This window comes from Acinonyx jubatus, chromosome E3, assembly GCF_027475565.1.
Source record: "Acinonyx jubatus isolate Ajub_Pintada_27869175 chromosome E3, VMU_Ajub_asm_v1.0, whole genome shotgun sequence".
Taxonomy (NCBI): Eukaryota; Metazoa; Chordata; class Mammalia; order Carnivora; family Felidae; genus Acinonyx; species Acinonyx jubatus.
In genome coordinates this window covers 21,456,043-21,475,668 of record NC_069398.1, presented here as the reverse complement: position 1 = coordinate 21,475,668, position 19,626 = coordinate 21,456,043, and the positions used below count along the sequence as shown (strand labels likewise).

General features: G+C 50.6%; 1 protein-coding gene across 2 annotated transcripts in view; it reads right to left on the bottom strand.

The window, feature by feature from the left end:
* CALN1 (calneuron 1) overlaps positions 1-19,626 on the bottom strand; it is a 520,543-nt gene that overhangs the window by 490,127 nt on the left and 10,790 nt on the right. The window contains exon 1 of one of the 2 annotated variants that reach the window (XM_053212929.1): positions 19,010-19,496. The exons of the other annotated variant lie outside the window; for it this stretch is intronic. The gene's annotated coding sequence lies outside the window, so the exon portion shown is untranslated. Of the gene's footprint in view, positions 1-19,009; positions 19,497-19,626 lie in introns of those variants that run through there. 2 annotated transcript variants of the gene reach the window in all.

Here is a 19,626-nt window from a genome sequence, read left to right as displayed (position 1 = left end):
GCAAAGGTGGGCGAGGGAAAGAGAGACAAAGCAAGAAACGGACTCTTCACTGTAGAGAACCGTCAGTTACCAGCGGGGAGGTGGGTGGGGGGATGGGTGAAATAGGTGATAGGGATTAAGAAGTGTCCCTGTCGTGATGACCACTGAGCAAGGTGAAAGTGTTAAATCACTATATGGTACACCTGAAATTAATATAACGTTATACGTTATATATATATATATATGTTACGTATTATGTATGTTATGTAATACTATATATAAATATAAATATAATTTATATAACACTATATATAAATTAATATAACACTATACGTTAACTAACTGGAATTTAAATAAAAACTTTTAAAAAATACCTCACGTTCCAAACCAAGCCCCAGGCCTTGGTCAAATTCTCTGTCCCCAGCCTCAGGAAGTTTCCAGAACCTGTCAACCATTGGACAGAGAAATCCCCAATACACCCCGCTCTCCCTGGAGGACCCCTCTCCCCACCCCTAAAAAGAAGCTCCCAGATGATGGAGGCCACACCCCCCAGCCTGGCTTTCCTAGTAGGACAACATTCATCCATCTGCCTCCTGGCCATGGCTGGTCCTGCTCCACCAGCTCCCTGAGAAGCTTCCAGAAGGCCATGCAGGCTGGTGCCTAGAACCTATTTGGACAAGGTCAGTCCCACCCTCTGACCTGGGGGCTGCCTCCTGCAGGGGAAGACATTATTAATACCTGCTTTTTCACTGCTGGGCGTCCGGGCAAGTTTTGCTACTCACACACGTGCATACTTGCACGCATGCCCGCACATGCACGTTCCCCTTCCTTCTGCTTCCACACCATCTCTGAGGCTTTCTGCTTTTAAGAGTCCCCTATTGGGGAGCCTGGGTGGCTCCATCGGTTAAGCGTCTGCCTCTTGATTTCTGCTCAGGTCATGATCTCCTGGTTTGCAGGATCGAGCCCCATGTCAGGCTCTGTGCTGACAGTGCAGAGCCTGCTTGGGATTCTCTGTCTCCCTCTCTCTCTGCCCCTGCCCTGCTTGCGTGCAAGCAGCAAGGTCTGGAAGGACCTCACTCCACCTTTCCCGACCCCACCCCCACTGCCATTCTCACCCTCACCCCAGTACAGGAGCATAGAACTTTCTAGAGATAGAGCAGAAGGGAAGAGTTTGGAAATGGCCAGCGTAAATTGCCAGTGTGGGTTAGTCAAGCAAATGTTTGAGAAAGGATGTCCTGAATTTTCCTTAAGTCTCTCTCTCTCTCCCAGGACTGCTGAGACGCAGGAGCTGTGGGCCAGGGACCATGTGCCCTGTCTCTCCATGTGTCCCCACCCTTTGCAGTTGCCAAGTCTATCCCTCGCTCAAGCATTTGTTCCCATTTTTGTGACATGACTGGATGGCCTGAGACCCCCACTGGTCATTTAATTGCCCTTCTCGACGGTGGTCCTCTTGCCTCCAAATGTACATCCTGAAATCCAGGGATGCTGTGGACTGGACTGTGTCCCCCCCGAATTCACATGCTGCAGCTCTAACCCCCAACTGTGAGTGTATTTGGAGAGAAGGCCTTTATAGAAGCAATTTAGGCCAAATGAGATCGTAAGTGTTGAGCCCTAATCCTTTGGGACTGTAGCCTTATAAGAAGAAAAAACAACCACTCTCTCTCTCCTTCACCTTCTCTTGCTCTCTCTCTTTCTGCCACGTGAGGACACAGTGAGAAGGTAGACGTCTGCAAGCCAGGAAGAGCTCCCACCAGAACCTGACCAGGCTCTACCCTGATCTCAGACTTCCAGTCTCCAGAACTGTGGGAAAATCAATGTGTGTTGATTAAGCCCCCCAGTCAGTGGTGTTTCTTCATGCAGTCAGAGCTGGCGAGGTTTGCACCCTTCTCTTGGCTCAGCACTAGAGTCTAATTCATACGAGTGTGGGATCCTTATTTTAAAGCAGCCAGTCGTGACCCCAGTGCCTACAGGGACTGGGCGGTAACATAAAGATACAAAAAAGCCAAATGTCCAATACAAAGGTGGCAGGAGACCATGATGGAATGATTCCCCTTGTCCAAAGGGGTGGCCACAGCTCATCACCAACTGTTGCTGTCGGGATACGTTCCAGTATGGCCAGATGGAATGTTTAAAAAGGAACTGGAAACGCAGATTGTTAAAGTAATATATCAGCTGATTTTTAAAATGCCGGCAACCACGTCAAAAGTTTTAAGACAGCAACAAAATAAAAAACACAACAACGCAAGAACAACAATGGCAGACCTCTTTGTGGGCTAGCTCTGGTCCGTGAGCCATCTAGTTCACCATCTCATTTGGGAGGAACCTCCTGGACAATTCTGGAAGCCAGAGCAGTGATTCAGATGGTGGGACCCCAGCAGTAGGAAGAGGCCTGTGTGTGGCTAGGGGGCATAGATGTGGCCCACCGGCCTCACCATGGGGACCTGGCTGTCTGGTACAGGCCGGCTCTCAACTGTGGCTTCCCTCATCAGTGGTCATGCAGGTGCCTGTGCCCCATGTACTCCCCGGGGCCCAGGACCTCCCATCTAGAAGCAGCACAAAAGCAAACAGCCTCGGCCCCAGACTCACTTTGCCCGTGCGCTATGGCGACGCTCTTCCAGAAGCCAATCACGATGCCTACATGGGCCCCTTCCCTCCACCTTTGACATTTCCCGGTCTCCACCCGCGATGTCACACCCAGCTGGAATGCACTGGAATGAGCTGGTACAGGAGGCAGAGAAGTGCAGGACAGCAGCAAGAAGCCACAGAGAGCTGAGGCCAAAGCCTCGATCCAGGGCGTGCTTGGCCAAAACATGCTCCAGGCACCAGGACGGCTGCCAGAGCAGACTCACCTCCTCGGGGATTCCCAGTAGAGGCCTGAGTCCTCATCTAGGCTGGAGACCTGGAGACATGCTCAATACGTACGGCTGAGGAAGGTCCAGATAGGGATCTAGAGGCCGGGCTTTGGGAAACACCAGTGCCGTTGGGTGCCCTCCACCCTGCCTCCCAAGGAGGACGTGGACAAGACCTCCCACGCAGTGGACTTTGGTTGCCCAGAGGGCTGGAGGCTGCAGTCTCCGGCATGTCAGAAGCATCTTGCAACCCCTACTTTACCCCTCCAACCCAGACGAGACAAAGATTGGACGCCAGGCAACAAAATCAGGGTACAGAACCACCAGTGGTTTGTGTGAACAAGCTGGCATTAAGGACCTAAACCAAAAGTGACAAGGAAATCAATTACAGGCCCGAGGGGGCTCCGCTCCCACCGAGCTCTCACAGCCCCTCTCCCGCCAGCACCGGTTCCTAAGTGACTATTCCATCAGGCCTTGTGTATTTGAATGTGTTCATTATATTTTAATATGATTATGTTCAATCCAGTAGACTGAAACAGATTTGTCCAGATGTATAATTAGTTTCTAAATGCTTATTATTCTTGGTGGCAGAGTTGGCAGAGGCTTTGAGAATGGAGAGGAGTCCATTAACTCCTCTTGTTCATTAGTCATGGTTGTGGGGACTCATCAATAGGTCTGGGGTAACCCTGGCTTCCCTGGGACACACGGGCCTCAGACTCCGTCGCGGTGATCTTGTGCTCTGAGCCCCACCCAGCGATCGCTGGGTCTCCAGGTTGACCGGGAGCTCCTCCCCCTCTGCCTGCCGGTTCTTCCCCATTCCTCATCTTTGGGAGGAGCTCTGTACCCCCACCCCAGGGGTCTGGAGGATGGCAGTCCCCACATTCACCACGGTGTCCCTAGCACCTAGCACAGGACCTGCCCATGGCTATATACCCACCACTCCTGGGCACGCCCAGCTCACCTAGGGCTCCTGGAACTTGAGAGAGCTTTCCAAGGGGACAACTCTTTTAGATGAACTCTATCTTGATGGGCCTTCAGTGGCTCAGGCTCTTTACATCCTAGATGGTGACTTTGCTTCCTGGTTGGGTAGACCGGCCGATCCACTGAGAAGCAAGGAAGAGAGACGATCCCAGGAACACTTGGTTTTCCCTCACTGATGCCCAGGGGTAGCTCTGGGCAGGGCATTTGCTGGTCATTTTTAACTCAGGGCTTATGTCTGGGTCTTCTTGCGTAATCCTTGGACGCTGGGCTTGGGAAGTACTCTTAGTCCTGACTATGGGAATACTGTCCCAGCTCTCTTTCTGCAGCTGGCCTGGGAGTCATTCCAGGGATCTGCCCCATCTTCTGAGCATTCCCAGGGTGTGTATGCAAATCAGGGTTCACTATAACCCTAAGCCTAACCCTAACCTTAGCACTGTCTGAAGACATAACCAGAAAGCAGCTTGGGAAAATAAAGCAAGGTGCCGCAGACACTTAAGTTGCATATGTGGGCTTTGCTCCAGCCCAGGAAGAAATAACTACCCAATCTCACCCTGCACCCCGCAGGCCGCACGACCTCTCACAACCCCAAACAGGTACCACTTTTCATTAGGTAGATGCTGCCTGGGAGGCTTCGTTCACTGCCGATGGATACCTGAATTTCAGGGCTCCTTTACCCCTGACTGTCATGGGCTGGGGCCAGCAGGGCAGAGATGGGGACAAGCTGGGACTCACCTGAGCACCTGGTCCCTGGGATAAGGGACTTGCCTCTTCTACAACACCCAGCAAAGGCAGTAGAGCTTCAGAAAGAGACAGGCTGCTTTATTTCCCCGGATTCCTGGGCACAGAAACTCGGTGAGGCGGGCGGCGGCCGGGGGGGGCGGGGGGGAGGTCATCATGCTTCATTTCCTCGTTGCCCAGGGCCTTGGCAGAGCAGGTGCTAATTCTGGGAGCTGTTCTGGCCAGACTCGTGAGCGTGAGAGACCACAGCCCCCTGGCTGTCTAAGAGCTTGAAGGGAGGGGGCCCGTGCTGCCTTCAGATCCACCCTTTGGAGAGGGACCCTGGCTGGTTGTGAACCTCCCTCTCCCATCCTCTGCCCCTAACTAGTCTCCTCTCTTCAGGGGACCGTCAGCCCAAGTGGCCCTTGCTTCTGGTGCCAAGCAGCACCTGGCATTGTGCTTTGAGCTGACTTAAAACGTTCCTTTCCAGGGAGATTCAATTTCAATACACATTTATCATTTATGCTGTTAATGCTTGCTCTTAACCCTTCGTGTAAATTTCCACCGTCTTCTTCCTCTCTTTTCACCTTTTTGGTTTTACCTTCTTACTTTGTTGGCTCTCTCTTTGACACTAATCGCATCAGTTTCATCTGATTTTCATCACCTCGTCTTTATTTTTACTGGGTGTTTATTCAGAATGTGTGTGTCTCGTGTGTTTCCTTTTCTCTTTATTCTCTCTTAGTTTTCTTTCCATCTCAAACTTCGACTTTCCTACTTTCTGCCATTCCTGCATCCCTGTGCACAGGTAACCCTATATTTACCTTCATGGCTTTTTTTTCTTCTGCTTTTCCGAGGTGCTAATAGGGCAAGTCTACCCCCAGGGCAGAAAGTGCCAGGCTGCACACATAGGTCAAGGGAAGAGGCTCCTTCCTTCACTCTGTCCTTGGAGAGCTGGCTCCCCAGATAATCTCATCCCAGGAGACCCCTGAGACACTGCCCCTGAGCCAGGGCAAGAATTATTACCTCCTTAGAGGGGGCCCATGTACTCTTGCATCCTGAGGGCCCACACCACGTAAGCATTCTAGAAGGAGGCCTCACATTTTATAATAATCCAGCTGCTAGAAAATACATGCATCTAAATTTGTGCCTTCCTGCCAGCTGGCAGGAGGGGCCCAGCTTCCTGCCCCTGAGCAGGAGCCCCCAAGATTGGCCAACGCTCAGGAAACGCAGCGGAGACAGACCGGTACTGATCTGTGTCACACGTATCGAATTTCAGACCGGGACACCTTGTTTTATGGGATTTTGAGAAGACCCTTCTGTGGGGCAGGTCCTCCAGGCCCGGCTCCACAGAGAGACAGATGGGGCCAAGCAGGGCTATTCTGCTGTGACCACTGAGCTGAAATTCTCAGCTGAGGAATAGTCTCTTAGGAACCACCCTGTCAACTTCATCTAGGGCTTTGTTTTGGGGACAGTGACCAGCTATGGCCAGCACTGACCCCGCTGTATGCTGCTTATCTGCCTCGACCCTGCTGGGGCCCATCACCCACAGTGCGGCCTGCGGTGGGCTGCAATTCTCGCCCACAACTTCGTCTCCCCCTACCTAGGTGGCCAGGCAGCCTGCTCCTCTGCAAAGCCAGAGTGATCTTTGGAAAGTATAAGCTACATCACATCATGACTTGCTGAAAATTCTTCGGTGATTTCTCATCCTATGTGGAACAAAATGCCAGTGCCTTACTGTGGTCTATGAGGCCGTGTGTGATGATCTAGCTGTCGTCCACCTCTCTGACCGCCCACTCATCCCTGCCGCCGAATCCCTTCCTCTCCAACGCACTAAGCCCCTTCTTCCCTCAGCATTTGTATACCTGATGCTCCCTCTGGAGGGTTCACACCTAGATCCATGAATGCCTGGCTGCCCCTTATCATTCAGGTCTCATCTCAATGTCACCTCCTGAGAGGCTGGCCCCAATCATTCTTCTACCCACTCCGCATACACACTCCAGGCACTCTCTATTTTTTGCCATCATAGCACGTATCACCATCTAAAATGATCTCCGTCTACCTACCCACCTGCCTATCTATTTATTTGCTAAGCTTGGGAGTTCTGCTTCTATTCATCACAGAGTAGCTCATATTAAACCAACTCTCAGCTGTAAATAACAGTCATAACAAATAGCGGTCATAAATTCTGGGCAATACGTAAAAGACTCTAGTGCTCAAAAGGCACTGAGAGTGACCAAAAGTAGGAAGACACTGAAGGGGAGTTGGAGTGGAAAGAGCAAAAGGCTGAGCGAAACTGAGCAGCTTCCTGTTTTTATGGCTTTCACCCAAGGGCAGCCCCCCAAAACCATCAGTACCCTGTGAGGCCAGACACTGAAGTCTTACTGCTGAGGAATCGGAAGACAGAGTTGAGGGCATCCCCGGCAGCTAGAAAGGATGAGAGACGCCCCAGAAAGGAGAGGATCACAGAGGGAGGGACCCAAATCTCGTGAGTAATGCTGTCAAACCTCTGTTTGACCCCCAAAGTCCACACGGACAGGGCAGACTTGAGCAGCCCAGCCAAGCTTCAAAGAACTGAGTGGACACTTCAGCCACCATCCAGCTAAAACAAACACATTGACAAACAAATAAATACTCTTCAGATGAACACAACAGAGCCCAGAGTCTCTACCGCATATCATTCGCAAAGTCCAGAGCACAATTCAAAATTACTAGACGTACACACAAACAGAAAAACATGATCCATACCCAAGAGGAAAGGTAATTGATGGACACCAAGTTGATTCAGACTTTGGAATTAGCACCAAGTCATAATAGGCAATATTTGCTACATTTTTATTATCTGTATGTCACCACTAGCATGTGAGCTCTGTAAGAGCAGGAACCTGTTCAGTTCTGTCCCTTTCTCTGTCCCCAGCTTTTAGAATAACAAACGATGTATAGAAAACACCCCAAAACTATAAACATGGAATAAAGCAAGATTGTACTTTTTCCTCCTTGTTTTCTATCTTTATTACTTGAGGTCCCTCCTAGATGAACTGAACACTGACAGAGAACAGAGCAATCTTATTCTTTTTTGAACAGAGAGCACAGTTTTATGGTCATGAATTACTAGTGGCTGTTATAGACAAGTGGCTTTAATCTCTAATTGCTGTCAAAAAGAAAGGAGGTAGACCAGCTATCCTGAAACCCAACGTCATCGTTTTTCAGAAAACATTCTTCATCACTTAGCTGCCGTCGGGTCCAAAATATGTATGTAAAGTTAGCTTGCTCTAGGACCTGGGTGTTCAATTTGTGCCCAGTTTATCTCAGAGGAAATTATGACGTCCACAGTTACACATAATCGGTGTTTACGGGGACGTTAATCACTGAGGTAGATGTTTACATTTTTTCTGGATCAAACTTTTTTCTGCCACAGTCAGAGTTTGGGAAGTCGTTAGACCCTTGGTCTGGACTCTAGATGGGACCCCAAATTCTCCTCGAGGAGTTTCCCAGCCCTGCTCAAGGGCAGGGTGATATTCAAAATTGGTAACAACCCATAGGGCGCAAACTCTGACCGATCAAAATGGATGCCAGTCAAATAGCAACCAATCAGAAGAGGTACCAGCTTTAAGGAACTGGTCCGCCAGGAACTGCATCCTGCCTAGCATTCTGTTCAGGAGGGTGTCCTGGTCACCTCCCCAGTCTCCATGAGAGAGTCAGTGCCACCTCCAGCTCTACCAACTGTTAAAGCATATGGGGCTGGACCCAACCAGCAGCCCAGGGCAGCTGCCCTCCAAGTACTTGTCAAGGAGAATTACCTCAACCTTCACTGCTCAAGGCTCATGCTGTTGGGAGAACCACCGCCCATCAAGTCAAGTCCCTCCCTTTTTCTAAACTGTAATTGTCAAGCTACTATTAGCAGTGGGAGACCTCTTTCTTCAAGTAAGTCTTACGAGGAACCCCAATGTGAAAAATGAAAGGAACAAAGTGGAGAGGGTGGGGTGTGTAAACCCCAGTGCAACCCCCTCCTTTACCATCTCCCTTACACACACACGCACGCGCGCGCACACACACACACACGCACCTTAAACACTGCAGCAGCCTCCGACATTACACCACAGAATCACTCATCATGGAGAACAGCCTGAAGGAAAGGCAGCCTGTCAGAGGCTTAACTCTGATTAGGATTGAGTCAGACCTTCAGAGAGTGTTTGGGGTAGCTCTGTCTCCCTAGCCGTGCCCCCCACCTGGAGGAATGTTACAGCAGTCCGCCCTATTATGTTCCTTGCCATCTGGACTGGCGGTAAGGCGGGTCAGGACGCTGCTGGTCACACTGCACTGTGACCCGTTTTGGGGGACCTGTGGGGGAATATTTCTTTCTGCCTCCAGTAACACGAATAGCTGTGCCTCTCCTGAGCAGCTGGTTTGCTTTTCTCACATGGATGCTGGGTCTGCAACCAAAGACTGCTTCCCTCTCTGTGTTGGCTCAGAGAAAGCCCAGGGCTGCCCTGGAGTTCACCTCTAGCAAACGCAACAGGGTCTGATGTCATGGATTTTGCGTCCTAACCTCACTCCTGGCTCCAGCCTTGCTTCTTCAGTCTTGTTTTCCCGGGGTCTTATTTTCTCCGTCCATTTATTTGTTATTGAATTATGTCTTGCACTTGGACATGCGTCTTTGCAACCTGCCCTGCACCGCATCCTTTCTGGAACTAGGTGGAAAACATATAAATGGATCCTCAACGTGCACCGTGGCTCTCCTAAATTGGCCACTTTACGATCTCCTTTAGCAGGCACCAGTTCTCACACCGGCAATTTCACTGTCTTTTAAAACTAGGAAATCACTGCCCAGCCGAAGAGACAATGCTGATGAACTAACTAGATTCCTCTTTATTACAGACTCATGTGATCTTGCCATCTTGTGGGTGTGAGGCACCGCAGCACCAGTGTGCGGAGGGGAAGTGCGGAAGGAGTAAACCCATCGCTCACCCAAACCCAAATATTTGAATCCAAACATTTACTCCTCTCCCTACACCCCTCCACGGACTATGCTAAGGCTTTGATGGGGCAGAGGGCAGAAGAGGGAGGACTCAGGTTATGGGACAGTCTCAGCGGAGCTTAAGTGTCAATTTCTGCTAGTACAGTTTGGTTTGCCTCCAACTCAGCGACCAGAAGGGCAAAAAGCAATCTGAACCATCCAGTTGTCTTTCAGATACAGGTTGGTCTCCCTACAGCTCCACGCCGGGAAGGCAGCCTTAGCTCCCAGGGTCAGAGAAACGGGTGAACGGGTGTCTCAGCAAAAGCAGCACATGCACAGGAAAGCAGGAGCTGGACCACTGAGCGTCCTCCGCGGTTCGTGTGATGCCGAACTCCGAGGCTTAGGTAGCAGCTCCGCTATACACACAGGGATGAAATAGAGACGATCTGGAGGAAAATCCCTCCCGGAAGGAATGTAAAACCAAAGACTTCTCCCACACTGGCCCCACGCTTCTCAGTTCACCCGGGACCACACAGATGCAAGGCTGGGAGCTGCCCCCCCCCCCCCCCCCCAAGATCAGGGACAGTGGCTGTGGTTCCTGACACTCCTGGGGGAAATCCACGGGGCACCAGTAGATGGATGAGCTCCTGCCACCCCCACCCCCACCCCCCGGGCAACGCCAGGATACAGTCGGCGCAAATGCAAGAAAACCCTCAGCCTTGGCATTTGGGAACCAGTCTGAGCTTTTCATTCTCACTTTCGCTCAGGCAAAGGTGTTTCCGGCTTCAGACTGGCAGTCTCGCTGGTCTTGGGAAGGCAATCGGGGGCCGGGGCTAGAAAACCGATGAGGAGGACGTCGGCCTCGGCGCAAAGGCACGTCTCAGGGGGTTGGAGCCCAGTCCAGACAGCCACCTGGGACCTGATTCAAAATGCGCACTGGGAGCCAGGGGCCGCCCGCACCCCGGAGAATCTCTCTCACGACAGAGGGAGCCTCACCCTCCGACCCACAGAGGTGAGCCCAGGGGACACGCCGGCCTCCTCTCGAAAATGCTGGGGAGACCCCGACAGCCCCGGAAGCGGCTGGCTCCCCGGTGCCGGACCAAGCCGGGGACAGCCTGCACTGCGCTGAGGACTGTTTGGCACCTCCACCGGGTTCTCAGAAGGCAGAGAAAGAAGCATCCCTGCGGGGATGGCAGGAGAGAACGTGCTGGAAGCCCATCTGCAGCCGCTTTCCACGCTGGAACATTCGGTCCCAGGATTAGGGAGGGTGGGCACTAGGCCTTGCGGGGTGTAAACACTGGTGACACGCGAGGCGCAATTGTCTACACCGCCCTCCGCCTGCCCGGGACTCCCCGGAGTGGACAGAGCGGCTTCCTTCCCGTGGGACCGTGACTTGCAGCCGCGGGGAAAGGCCGAGGCCGTGGGGAGAGGCCAGCCCCGCTCTCCGTGAAACTGTGAATTTGCTGCCCCGCTGGGACTCTCTGGAGAATTCCAGGAGCCAACTCTCGGCCTCCCTTTGACAGAGTCACTTTTCATCTCTTTGGCTTCGGGCACAGGCAAAGGCGCACAGGCGAAAATCAGTTAATAACTATGCACATTTTATAATAAATTTTAACAATTTAAGAGTCTGGTACAGCTTTATTATAGTTTTTATTTCAACACACTAATTCAGTGCGTAATAACCTGCCAGAAACACAGAATTCACTTGACATATGCTCTGAGCGTCAAGATAATGGAATATGCTGAAGAAAAACCTTGAGTCACACCCAGCCAGGCAGCTCTTTCTCTCCTGGGGGATCTGGGGAGAGCAGCAGCTCTCAGAGTTGCTGAAATGGAATGGAATCTGGACGTCTCAGCCTGGGTCCCAGCCGGGCTTCCCTGCGAAGGGCGGCAGGGATCTCGGAGCTCAGACTGTGCTGTGTTTAACAGCCCAACTCTGCTGGGATTAGCCTCAGAGCACAGCCTGCCCCACTGCATTCCTTCGATATTTAGTGGCTGGAAGGTGAATGCCTCATCTTCTGGGGCTGGCGGCTGAGAGAAATGAGATCAGCCCAGGGGAAAATCTCCCAGGAGCCAGGTCCAGCCTTCCTCCTCCCCCTCTCCTTCTTCCTGCCTCCCCCACCACCTCCCCTGCCCACAGTACCACCCTGGCATTGTTCTCAAAGCGTGGCCCCCAGATCAGCAGCCTCTGCAGCTCCTGGGAAGCTGTTAGAGGGGCAGAGTCTGGGCCCCACCTCAGTCCTACTGACTCTGAAATTCTGGGGGTGGGGTCCAGGGCGTCTGTGTCTTAACAAACCCTGCAGGTGATGTCGGTGCGTGCCGATCACTCAAGTTTGAGAGATCAAGAGAGAGAGTTCTAGAAGGGTCTGTGGACGCTCTGATCAAGCAGAATGAGCAAGATCTGGGGTCGAGCTCTCCTGCTGCTGTCTCTATCTTGCCAAGGAGACTTCCGCCTCAGTTTCCTCACGTGAGGAATAAGGACACAGGCTGGACACTCACTAAGGCCCCCTGCGGCCCTGACATGGCAACAGATGGCTGAAATGAAGCCCAGCAGAGACCCCACAATGGCCTTCTCTTTAGGGAGAGACCAAATGGACCACATCTTAGAACCGCTCCCCCAACCCCCACAAGGTATGTGGTTGCCAAGGGCCATCTTGGCTTTACTTTTATTTTATTTTACTTTTAATGTTTACCTATTTTTGAGAGAGAGAGAGAAAGAAACTGAGCACAAAATGGGGGAGGGGCAGAGAGAGAGAGGGAGATACACAATCAGAAAGAAGCAGGCTCCAGGCTCTGAGCTGTCAGCACAGAGTCCGATGCGGGACTCGAACTCACAAACTGTGAGATCGTGACCTGAGCTGAAGTTGGACACTTAACCAACTGAGCCACCCAGGTGCCCCAGGGCCATCTTGGCTTTAAAACGAAGGAGAACAATGCCGAGGTGAGGGGTCCTTCACCAGGAAAAGTTAAAGACAGGGAGACACCAAGCTAAGTTGAGCGTGTGTGAGTGCACACACCGTATGAGAATTTATCCAGGTCCCTGCTTCTGTCATTTGTCTTCTGTCCCCTTCATCTCTCTCCTCTGTCTCTTGGCGACCTATTTCTCCAAGAACATGACTAAGTCTCTCCCGTTCTGCTGGGGCATAAACAAAACCCTTCTTTAGGTGTTACAGCCTTCTCTGCCTGCCATCATCTCCCTCCATGCCATGACGATGAACTTTCTTGGAATAGCAGTCTCCCCTCAAACCATCACGTCAAAGCTCCACTTCCTTCCTTGACCTCCGTCAATCTGACTGCGGCCTCCATCGCTCCAGGGAACTGTGCTGACCGCCTCCTACTCTCCAAATCCATGGGCCATTCCCCAGCCCCTACGTTGCTTGATCTCTCTGGCATTTAACACCCTACTACCTCGTCTAGGATCTACCTTCTGACTGTCCCTTGTCAGGCTTCAGATGATACTAAATAACTGCCAACCTTTGCCCTTTTGTATCCTTAGCTTACGCTCTTGCATTTCACTGCATAAGTACATATTTGTAAATGCTATCCAAAATATGTCGTGGAAATAGACAAGGCATGGTCTACCTAATTTTTTCAGTGGCCCTTAAGTGAAACTCCAGAAGAAAATATTCTTTTAGAATGAAAGGCCAGAAAACTTCTGTTTTCCTTGAGCTTATCATCTCGTAAACCTCGAAACTCAAAAAGCAAATCTCAAAACGTCTGAAATGGGCAAATCGATACTGTCAGTTCTGATAGAGCACTGGCTAGAAATGATGACAATTTATATACCATATAATTATGATATGAGAACTTCTTGGATATATATACCATACTTCAGTAAATTTTTTAAGGACTTCCCGCTTTCCCTTTTCTCACTGGGAAACTATGATCAGATTAGTGGCTCAATGACATTCTTTTTTATTCTTTTTATTAAAAAAATGATTTTTAATGTTTATTTATCTTTGAGAGAGAGAAAAGAGAGAGAGAGAGACAGAGTGCAAGCAGCAGAGGGGCAGAGAGAGAGGGAGACAGAATCCCAAGCAGCCTCCACGCCATCAGCACGGAGCCCAGTGCGGTGCTTGAACTCACACACTGTGAGATCATGACCTGAGCTGAAACCAAGAGTCGGATGCTTAACCGACTGAGCCACCTAGATGCCCGAGATCTTGCTTTTCTATCCTAAATTGTGTTTTCCTTGGTACAAAATTTGTATCCTTAGTTTATGATTATATGTTTTCGATTTCACAATATGTACACCTCCAAAATGCTTTATGGAAGTAGATGAAGTAGAAATAAATGGCCTTTCAAGTAGGATAAAGGCTATTTTTTGTCTCTAAATCCTTCATGCCTGGCATATGGTAGTTGTTCGATTAATATTGGGAGAAAGAAAAGTTTATCTGTAAAAAAACAGAGAGAGAAAAATCAGGTAAAAGTGAGTGGAGGATGTAGGGGTCAAGAAGAAGTTTCCTTTTATTTTTAACTTTGGGGGGGGGGCAGAGACAGAGGAGAGACAGAGAGAGAGAGGGAGAGGGAGAGAGAATCTTAAGCAGGTTCCATGTTCAGCATGGAGCCCAACATGGGGCTCGATCCCACGACCCCGAGATCATAATCTGAGCCAAAATCAAGAGTTAGACACTTAACCGACTGAGCCACCCAGGCACCCCAAGAAGGGTTCTTTTTAAGAGGCAAGAGCTCTAAGCAGATCTCCAAGGGGGGTGGAAAGAAGACAGGAGAAAAGGATCTGTTGACAATGAGGAGGGTGATCTATGAATCTTGCTCCCAGAAGAGGAGAGGAGATAGAATGTAGGAAGGGGTGAATTGTCTTAAACCGAAGAGAAACCTCTTCTTCAATCTCCTCGATTGGTTTTTCCTCCTCTCTTCAACCTGTAAATAGTTGTAATGCCTCAAAATTCAGTTCTCTTCATCATAGTCTGTCTCCTGATGATTTCATCTGATATAGCTTGAAATACCATCTGTCCTCCGATGGCTCCCAAGACTGTCTCCAGCCTGGATCTCTGCTGTGAACTCAGGACTGCCCACTCAACATCTCTGCTGGGATGCTCACCAGACGCCTCAAAGTTAACAGGAGAAACACCGAACCCCTGATCTTCTCCCAAACCTCCTCCACCCACAGCCATCCCCATGGGAGGCCAACGAAGCTTGAGTCATCCTTGACTCATCTCTCTCTCACACAACTATCCAATCCATCAGCAAATCCCATTGCCTCCATCCTAAAAAAGGGAGAGAAAGTCCAGAATCCTAGCACTTTTCACACCTCCACTGTTACCCCTTGTCCAGCCACCAGCCCCTCTCACAAGGATTTTGGATTCGCCTCCTCGCTAGTCTTTTTGCTTCCACTCTAGCCCACCTACAAACTTTTCACAGCATGGTAGTTAGAAGGTTCATTTTTAGATGTCTCCCCTCTGCTCAGAGCCCAGGGCTAACTTCCATCTTACTCAGAGTAAAAGCCAAAGTTCTTATGATGCCTCTAAAAGTCTATATTCCAGTGCCACCTTCTCCCTCCCTCCTGTGTAGGATTGCGCACATGCAGGCCCCATCACTGTCCCTGCACCCTACCCTCCTCTGCTTTCTTTCTCCTCCTAACATGCTATTTACAATTTACAATTCACTTTTCTGTTCTCACTGTTTGGCTTCCCCACTGGATGAAAGTTCTACAAGGAAGGTTCTACAAAGTTTCTGTCCGGTTTGTTCACTGCTGTAGCCTCAGAGCCTAGAACACAGCTTGGGATATGATCGGTGTTGATTCAGATTTGTTGAATTCAATTTTCCCAAGTTATTCTCTTGCTTAAAACCCCTCAGTGACTCTTCATCTCCTTCGGAATAAAGTCTCCTCCTTTGTAGGCACCCAAGGCCCTTTGGGATCTGACCACCTGCCCACCTCTCCAGCCTCCTCTCTCACATGGTCCTCCAGAACACAGCCCAGTAGAATTAGCCGCCACTCCTTATGGCGACTTGTCCACCACTGGTCTCCTTTCCCAAGAAAAGCTCTTCCAAAGCCACCTCTTTGGGAACTCATTTTGGGAGTCAATCGAATTAGGGTAGGCCCCACCCCTGTGCCCCCACAGTGCCCTGGGCTCTTGCCTCTCCTGGCCTCTACCAGTCTGCACTGACACCCTTTGTTTACTAGTCTATCCCCATGCTTGAGAGCAGAGGTGCCTCACTCTCAGGTTGGTATCTCCAGCCCCTAGCCAAGGAGACGCTCTGTTAGGTGGTGGCGGTGGTGGGTGGGATTGGTTATTATTATTACTGTTACCTTTGATAAATATTTATTCAATCAATTACTCTCCTCAGTAGTACTAAATGTCCATATGCAGCTCAGCTTACTAATTAATTGGCTGATACATAGACTGGCTTGTTCTACTAACCAGAGAAACATGATAAGTGCCTCTTTGCACCCAGAGCTGTTTTCCCTTTTTAGAACCGCTTCTTCTTCAAAGCATAAAGAAGAGGGAGTAGCACATAATGAGGGAGGGCAGAAGTCACCTTGACTTCTTAGCAATCAGAATGGCTTCAAGGACACCCCTGGAGTCCACAGGCACCTGATATGATCCTAGTGCAGGAGACATTTTTTTATTACAATTCAAATTTCCATACAAAAGGATATATTTTAGTCTAAATTTATTGCAGTCACAGGGCTCTTTGATCTGTCTGGCTTAGCTACATTTCTTAAGTAGACTTGAGTGAGAAGTGATTTTGCTTAGTCATTAAAAATCACCTATGGTGAAGGTTAAGTGTCCACACACCATCGTGTATTCATTCAATGAACCTTTATGCAGTTTCAGTGCCACTGGGAGCTGTGTAATGACACAGAAGAGGCCACCCCTGCCCTCGGAGAAGGCATGGCCCAGCATTTAGCAAAGGAGTCACTAGAGTTATTTACGTAGTTTTATCCTTCACGTGAAGCTTTGCTTAACTGGAGGCAGATGCCTTCACAGGAAGACAAGAGGAAAGATTTCTTCTTCTTCTTTTTTTAAAGTTTATTTGTTTTGAGAGAGAGAGTGAGCGAATGGGGAAGTGGCAGGGAAAAGAGAGAGTTCCAAGTAAGCTCTGCACTGCCAGTACGGAGCCCAACACGGGGCTCAAACCCACGAACCATGAGATCATGACCTGAGCCAGAACCAATAGTTGGAAGCTTAAATGACTGAGCCACCCAGGTGCCCCAAGGAAAGATTTCTTTTGTACCCGCTGTGTACACAGAGTTCTGTCACCTTATTCCATTGAATCCTGACAGCTCTACCATTTCACAGATTGAAGAAACTGAGGCCCGGTGAGATTAAAGAGCGGGCCCGGGCAACATATGAGTAAGTGGTGGCTCTGAGATCCCAGTGAAGGTCTGCCAACAAAGGCCACGCCCTTTCTATTCCACCACCCTGGTTATGCAAATGCCCGCTCAGGCCATTCCAAGAACATCCATGGACCACAAAATGTACAGAGTTGCCATGTCTAAACGAACTCCATTGGGATCCTTTTACAGCTTTTTGAAAGCCAACAGTCATCCAGTAAATTCAAACACACACACACACACACACACACACACACACATACACACACACCATTAAGTTGAAAAGAAAAGTTGACACAAAGTAACAGTCTACTTATCTACTTATTTACCCATCCAAGGACATGGTTGGTGGCGTCTATCCCAGGCCTCTCCCTGCCCTGGGAGGGCTTTGGGGAAGCCCGGGTTCTTTTGGCTTCCTCTAGAAAGGGGCAGAGAAGAAGGGCGTCGACTCCAGCAATCATGCCGAGAGAGGCAGAGGGCCTGTGGCGTGAGGCCCCAAGGGTACAGAGGGTCAAGAGCAAGAAGAGGTACCTATGGCTATATGAGGAGCTCCCAGGTGGACACTCCATCTGTGGGCTCAGGGGAGCAGCCCTGCCTCCGTGGCCACAGTCTTACATCCCAGCTGCAGTGACCCTCAGTGAAGCCATCCGTGGACCAGCCGAAAGCAGAGCCCGGAAGTGGCCACCCAGCCTGCAATGCCACTTCTCTTCACCCTGCACGGTGCCTCCAGCACCCTACATCTATGGCGGGTTTTCGTTTGCTGGGAACATCTCTCCCTGGACGCCTCCCGCGGAATCCTCAAATTATTACACACATCCACTGCCGGGCCCAGTGATTCGGAGTTCCATCCAGTGCTTCATTTGTAGGCTTTGAATAGTCTCTCTTAACCAGAGCGTTTCTGCCACGGCTGAGAGTTTTATTATTCTGAAAATAGGAATCACTTTGCACCCACGGTGTCTGGGAGGCAGATATCCTGCCTTCCCCAGCATTCACCCAGAGAAAGTTCCCATCCTTTGCTGGGGGGTGGGAGAGGGTTTAGCTACACACTCCATAACCAGTGTTCATGTGAGCGATTGAGGATTCTGCAGGCAATAACTTTGGGGGAAAATCCCCACTCCCATGAGCTGTGTTTTGGCTCAGATCCCTCCCAAGACTTGAGAAGTGATGTTAATCATCCAGAGTGTTTTAAAGCTCCTGGAAAAATCAGTGAAAGCGCTCTCCTCAACTACTTTCCCCGGGTGGGGGTGAGCATGAGCCCTTGGAAGCCCCCTCTCAGCACACAGGCACCCATGCTCTGGGCTCCTAAGGACTGTAACTCAGGACGGTAAAAATGGCTCCCTCTGCCAGGGCCTGGCTCTCGGGGACATCTGTGAAGTCGTGTCAAGCTGACTGAAAGGAAACCTCTCCTTCGGGTATGACTCAAGAAGAGCATTTCACCCAGAAGGAAGATGTGGGGGCGAAAACAAATCAATGGAGGATTTGCAGATAGATGTTCTTTGGGCCCGAGTACAATTTACAAAATGCAATGTAAAAGAAGATAAATCTCCTCCCCCTCTCTGCCAGCCGAGAGCAGATTCCTGAATAAAAACAACTCTTTGCAACAGAACCTTAGGCTCAGCTAGAAGTGAGTTTCCTCAAAAGGCACAGGGAAGGGGTTACAAATTCCTGAAATCCCACAAGCATTTTAATCCAGCAGCGTTAAAGTAGGGAAGGGGAGACCCGAGGACAGGGACCAGCGCCGTCTTCCTGCCGGGACAATTTACGGAAAAAAAGTTGGATGGAATGAGTTTTTCAATAACACCGGGCAAGAGCCGCACAGCCATCTTCAGGCCAACCGGATGGCAGGTCATTGATTTAAGAAGCAAGTCAAGCCAGGGTTATTGCCCTTTTAATGATGCCCTGAGGGAAGGGACCCAGCAAGGAGGAAGGGTTCTGCAGGAACCCAGGCTTGTAGAAACACGTTTCCTAGCTCCTGCGAACCACTTGGGCAGCTGGGTGAAGCCAGGACCAAAACAAACACGTTGGGAGCCACCTCCAGACCCCTCAACCCCTCCCCTTCCTCCGAACCCCATGAAAACTTGATTGGTCTCAACTAAACACAAGCTGGGAGACTGGAGGGGAGGCAGAGGGGAAGAGGGAGAGACAGGGGCCAGGCAGTGTCCATGCAGTCAGTGGTATCATTGATTTAGAGCCACACAAGCCCCAGAGTGCCATCGACAAGGATCATACCTCCTGCTGATCTCGGGGGAAATTCTCCAAGATCCATGGCTGGGAGTTTAGGAGAATCTCTAAGCCATCAGGAAGGAGCAGAGCACTGCAGCTCCTCAGAATGATGGACCAGGGCGAGCTTTAATTAACAGGGTCTGATGCCTCTTCTTTTTTGGTAACTGAGCAGATTTAAAGGGCTAGAGTCCCAATTTGGAGGGTGCCGGTGTGGCTCTTCCTGCTGCCGTTGCGGCTGCTCCGGCTGCTGGCACAGCTTCCCGCAGACCTCTCGCTCCAGCTCGGACTCGCGGCTCTGAAGGTGGGAAAGTGCAGCTAGTGACGTGGGGGGTCCCGGGCCGCGTGGTTTGGATCAGAACCGCAGGGCCGTGGACCTAGGCGCTGCCCACCCCTGGGAGAGCCCGGGTCTTCCATGCTGTCTCCCAGACCAGGAGGGAAGGTTGGGCTCTTTGGGTGCAGGTGGCCTCGGGGGCGTCCTCTCCAGACGTGGAGCTGGATGGACGGTGCCTGGGGAAAGCAGGAAGCGTGGGCTCTGCTTTGCACTCCTCTCCTGAGAGCACTGCTGAGTGGCAGCCATCCTGTAAACTGCACGCCTGCCCATGCACACGCCTGCCCATGCACAC